Below are 6,000 nucleotides of genomic sequence, written 5' to 3'. Positions count from 1 at the left end.
AGGACGTTGAGGTTCTCATTTTTGGCACCATTCGAAATATTTTTGTTCGTACGATGTGTGTGTGATCGTGTGGGTAAGTGAGAAATTTTAGGGGTAAAAGTCAGAGAAAGAAAGAGAAAGAGGGAAAAAGAGAGAAACGGAGAGAGAAAGAGAGAGAGAGAGAAAGAGCAAGAGAGGATGAGAGGCTGGTGGATGAGAGAAAGCAGGTTCAGAACGTTTTATGTAAACATGTGGAAGTTCCGTCAATGATTGTTTTCATGCTACCTGCCAGCGATCCTCAATAGTTCTAGGCATGCTTACACTACAGACTCATAGAATACGAACATAAGGAAAAAAGATCGAAAAGGTAAACATAAAACACGAAAAACCCCGGTTCTTCTGAGTACGAGAATAATAGCGATTTATTTAAATTACAAACTATACGCGTCTTCCAATTTTTGTTTTCTTTGGTAGTGTACCATTTCTGGAGGAAGCGAAGAATGTGTTTCCAGGAGAACGTTAGTCTCGCGAATAATACTTAAAGTTACAAAACTTGATAACATGAACATTATTTAAAAAATCTTTTATATGATTGTAATTTTAAACCAACACAAGCACGTAAGACAATTTGCAAACTGAAATCCAATCCAATCTGTGGAAGTGGTTAAGTATCTATGCATTCAACGTGGTATCGTTTGAAGATCATCTTCCGTTCCGCGTTCGGAGCAGTCTGAATGCCGCCAACTATCGATGCGACCAAGACGGGCAGGCCCTCATCAAAATCACTAACACTCGTGTAAAGGTATACTCGAAAAATGCATACGCGAAAGAGCATATTTGTGATACGAAAGGCAGCAAAGCTCGTTGAGTGGCTGAAATGGTTAGAAAACACTTTCTAATTTCACACCGATACACTTTAGCAGGCGATGGTCCCGGTAGACGCCAGTGTCCTACCAAAAGCCACATTCGGTGGTTGTTCGGAGCCACCAGCTACGCAGCTGACTTTTTTACAAGCGTTATGCTCAATGGTATGGCGATTTTTCGAATAACACATCAAGCTTTACAGAGCCGCTGTTGAAGTTGTTATTCAGTAACTGTAACCGAGCGTGGTATAGTCTATGGCCCTTGGGCATCCTAATATTATATAAACTTCATACGGTTCGAGTACTGCTGTTCGCTTTTCCGTTTAAACAAAAACCAGACTAGAAAACGTCAAACAACGAACCATGAACACGAAAACTATAGGCCGTTGTTTTGCGTTATGCAGCACACGCGGATACGATGACTGGGAAACGTTTTAAATGCGATTTTTTGTTGGATTTTTCTATCGCCCCGCAATCATAATTACATGACTCATGTGCAATGTTCACCCGTGACAGAGGAACTAATAGACAGCATGTTCAAAGGGGGGCCGCTAAAGGCGGACCAATAAATTGCCCACCTCAAACTCATGCATTTTACTGTTGGGGTGCGATCCGGAATAAAGTATCCTCAGATTTACAAGTACATTTGCACTTCCGTTTGTCTAATGTCTATAATAGAATATTACGTTTGTTGGATTTAACCATTTACTGGATATATTTAGATATATTTCATTGGATTTCTCCATTTACTTAAACTGTTCTGAATCAAATCACCTTTTTATATAAATTAAAATAATAAATAAGAAATATAAATTTTGTTTTGATATTTTTATAACACGCCACTAGAAGAACTCAGAACAAGAACTTTAGTATTCATGCATTAATTCCATCAGTGATTAAGTGATCTGGCAAACAATTTCACGGGCGAAACATTGTTCTATAGACTTCCTTGTTATTCACATAATAAGATTCGCTTTTCAACAAATAATATGATTAATCAAGCAAATAATTTGATATTTGAGATTTCAATCAACTCCTTTGAATCGCCTAGCCCTTTCGGAACTACCATTAAGGCTTTGCTTCAGATGGTATGACTAAGGTTAAAACATCTATGTCTATTGAGAATAACATTGCTTTCATTGCGTCATTCATTGTTTATCATCATGGCCCGATGATTGCATACACCTAAGGACATGTGTCTTGGGCAAGAATGGATTTCAACAATCCACTTGCAGAGATTGTCGGAGATCCTCAAGAGTAGCGGCAATATCCTTTTCCGTAAAAAAGTTGGGAAAAGTAGTCCCAGAAGTGGTGGAATGGAGAACCAAGGTGAGTGGTTTAGTGGGTATGCCCCGCTCGAGGACTCGCACTCTCTCCCGAGGTCCTCGAGGCATGCGTAAAGCATTCATTCAACCCAACCAACCAACTACTGGATTCTAGTTCGAGTGCTGCGATCAATCTAGGTCAGATGTTCTAGGAGCAGTGACCGTCGTTGACAGCAGTTCTGCCCTGTTCTGGACTTAGCCCACGCTGGTCTGGCCTTTGCTGATGCTGGCCTCCGGCTCCTGGCACTGAAAATGGTTTTAATTCAGTCACAACCGCGTTACTATGTCAGCAACGCTTAAGTTCCGGAAAATCCGTCATCGTTTTTACCTATCCGATAGACGATATTGTCCGCGAGAACAACTACTTTGCTCAACTTACTGTTAGTTTCATAAGAATCAATGGTTCTAAGTTGCCACAACGAAACCAGGGGTTAAAGTAATAGAAAAATCCAAAACCATTAGACCAAAGGTTCATCTACGGGCTTTAACGTAAAACAATTAAATGATGATTAATGTATTAATCCAGGACAGAACCGCAAGCTGGTTGTAATTGCCGGATAACGGTAGAGGTTTCAAAAAAGAAAGTGATGGAACACAACATACAACGTCGAAACAATCAAATGATTACAGTGCATTTTTATGGCAAAGGAGATATTGAACATTCTTGCAAATAACCTTCAAAGGTTCTAACCTAGTTATATACTTATAGACATTACTATTATAGTTTATACTTATAGTGTGCGTGGCAGAAATTGTATTGCTGTGCTATAGAAGAAATGAAAGAATTGAAGGTTGGTAACAGGCCAAGCTAGTTCTAGGACCACGCTGTTTTATCTGTTAATATTCCTGCCAGTCACTGTTTTGAATTCAAGCATGAAAAATCGTGTTTTAGGATTGATTAGGGCTACTGACGCCCAACCAATAATCTAATCAAAAAGGTTTTTTTCGTTCATGCATTTAAATCTCATGGACTGGTTTTTTGTGTTATAAATCGCCTTGGGTTTGTTTAAGAATTAAAGCACAAGCAAACCCGAAATACATTTCTCACATCCATACGATGTACCGGTACACGATCGTACTCTCGAATACATCCGCCACTTGCTAGGAGGAGCTCGTCACACAGCGAAGGTCCACAACATTCTTATCGCAAGGACAGGCATTTTTACTTTCGTTCCAGATTCGAGGTTATGCTTTCAGCTGTAACGACAGCAGCAAGCACGGAGATCTCTTAACGATCGACCAACGAACATTCCATTTCGGGCCAGTCACTGGCACCAACATCTACACCATTTCAATCCGCGCGTGTGCGAACTACAAACAATAGGTCCGCCCATAGGTGGCGGGTGTGTGAAAATCAATTGGATACTCCGGTTATTTTACCTCACCATTTCGCCAATCCTCTACCAGTGGTGCTCGGAGATCGGAGGAAGTACAGTTCGCCGGCATAAAGGTGCAACATCCGCGTTTGGCGAGCCGAGCTTGCGCCACTAATCGACGCCACATGGACTGCAACGAACAATTGGCACAATCATCTGGTTCCATCGCATCGGCCTACCTAAATCGGATAGCAGCCCTCCTGCGGGTTTCCCTCGTCGCCCGTGGCCTGTAATTAAACAAACACTACTCAGGCCGAATGCAATGATTGCGCCCAGACACAATCGCCCAACGGGTATGGGTTCTCAAAATTAGTGCCAGAGAAGGGCATCACGGCTTTGGTGGCGGCCACTGGAATGTGCGCGTTTGTTGTGCTCTAGTAAATTAATTGAATACTGTGAGGAGCACCTGGCCAGGCACTGCCGTTCTCGAGACTGCCGAGTGCTGAGGTAGTTCAATCGCCCGACCCAGCAACCGAGATCAATATTAAGCGAAGGGCACGAACCGACGAATAGCAAGTGCTACCGTGTGAAAGGGTGAGTGCGAGTGAGTGCGAACGATTGCAAAGAGTAGGCAGCAAGTCAAGTGTTGGCCTACGACGGGTGGCCTGACGGGGATCGCGAAGGGAAGGCTGCCACTGCCAGACGCAGCAGTCGTCAGACAGACACGCAGGCAATAATCTGCCCGAAACTGATCCACGCTGAGCTCTGGTGATCAGTGAGTTGCTAGCAGGCGGCCGTGAGGAGGCACATCGTGAGACGTGTGTGTCACTTGCGTTTGGCTGATATACTTTATGACAGCAACGATTAGTGGCTTTCGTAGCACTATGGCTGTTCCTTGATGTGCGTTGGAGCCTGTACGGTAATTTGAGGCTCTTATCAATCCCCGTTTCCATAGCAGCGAATACTCGAGTGATCTGCAAGCGGGCAATACATTAGGTATACTCGAAAAATGATGCCACACAGAATGGTCTGCTATCAACAACCCGTGAATCAGTACGGTCGATAGACAAGTGATGTTTGTTAGTGGAGACGCTTTGCGTTGGTCGTATGAAGTTGCCCTGTGACAAGTGACAAACATATTCCTAGTTGAGTGAAACTGGAGTGGATCAGGTTTTGGAAGTATGCAAAGATGATTTGGGAGTTAACGAACCGTGAATGTTTTTACGAAAACTCGTATATGATCTGACACTCATCTGACTCCAGCATCGTCGGCACGATCATTCTCTGGTACGTTCGTACTTGGTACGATTAAAGATCTTTTGAAACCGCCCTTATCATCAATCGACAACAAACGTTGAATAAGCGATGTGAAGGAAAGAAGTAGTGTGCGTGGGGTCAACAAATAGAAAGAGAAAGAGGTTGCGAGAGAGAAAGAGAGATAGAGAAAAAGATAGTGATACCGTGTAAACCTCAGTGTAAGCTCTCAGTTCAGTGGCTGAGACAGAAGTGAAATAAAGCAAGAAAAGAAAGCGAGACATTAGACGCGGGAAGTGTGACTAAATCACCGTCACCGTCTAATAGCGAAAGCAACTGGAACCTCATCGCTGAATCCTTTTCATCGCTGAGATACTACAGTGCGGAAGTGCTGTAATCATGCGACTCGAAGTGTCCCTAGTTCCATAAGGTATTCAAAGCAATTAGTTTGTTCGTTCCGTAGTTCGCTAGTGCTTTCCGCTCTGTGCAGTGTTTGCTATCTTTTGGGCGTGAATTGTCAACGTAATTGCGAAAATTCATCGATGTAATATTTACGGCCTGTTTTGCGGTGGAATCCTTCAGGGTCATGAACGAATGCCGTAAGCAGTTTTGGTACGACGAGCAATTGGTAAGTCGTAGCTTTATCACTACAGCCATCCTTGAGAAGAGAAGACTTCTTTTCTCCGCTCTTCGAAACAGAATCATGTTTATGAAGCTGATTTCAAGAGCCTAGAATAGATTCCGTAGAAAAATAAACACATATCAACTATAAAGCTACTGTAAACAGATAAGAAGCAATACTCTACGTTTTTACGTTTCTGTCCTTCGAGCTGTATTTTGCTAATCATCTAAGTCTTTCTTACGTTTCCCCGTTTGTCCTCAGATGGTAGCATATTATATTTTTCTCGGTCGCCACTAATTGATTGATCCTTGTGTCCGTGATTTGTTGAACAAACAAACGAACGGAGGAGTTGAACGGTATACAATCTTCCGATGACCCCAGCGGATCAGATAAGCATAGAGTATGTTGCTCCCCTCCTCCTACCACCTGTAAGCATGGCTACGCAAGGCTCTGTTACGCATGATGGTGGAGCGGGTATTGCGATACTATGAGTATGTGTATGTGACATCGTCCATGCTAGACCATGTGTTTAAAGTAAATGTTAACACTAAAACGTCACGGTTGCTCTGTCGTCTATCTATGGCTGTCTCTTTATGCTCAGATTGCTGTCGTCGGTCCTGTTTGCGACGGCACTACACTAA

At 42.9% G+C, this 6,000-nt stretch overlaps 1 protein-coding gene across 1 annotated transcript in view; it reads left to right on the top strand.

Moving 5' to 3' along the window:
• The first annotated feature begins 4,900 nt into the window (after window positions 1-4,900).
• The window catches only part of LOC128271349 (box A-binding factor-like), a 59,594-nt gene continuing 58,494 nt past the window's right edge, over window positions 4,901-6,000 (top strand). Inside the window, exon 1 of the mRNA XM_053008833.1 lies at window positions 4,901-5,365. The gene's annotated coding sequence lies outside the window, so the exon portion shown is untranslated. The remainder of the gene's footprint in view (window positions 5,366-6,000) is intronic.

The sequence above is a fragment of the Anopheles cruzii genome, chromosome 3 (genome assembly GCF_943734635.1).
Source record: "Anopheles cruzii chromosome 3, idAnoCruzAS_RS32_06, whole genome shotgun sequence".
In the NCBI taxonomy this organism is placed as follows: Eukaryota; Metazoa; Arthropoda; class Insecta; order Diptera; family Culicidae; genus Anopheles; species Anopheles cruzii.
The sequence above is the reverse complement of the archived record's forward strand: the minus strand, read 5'-3'. Positions and strand labels throughout refer to the sequence as shown.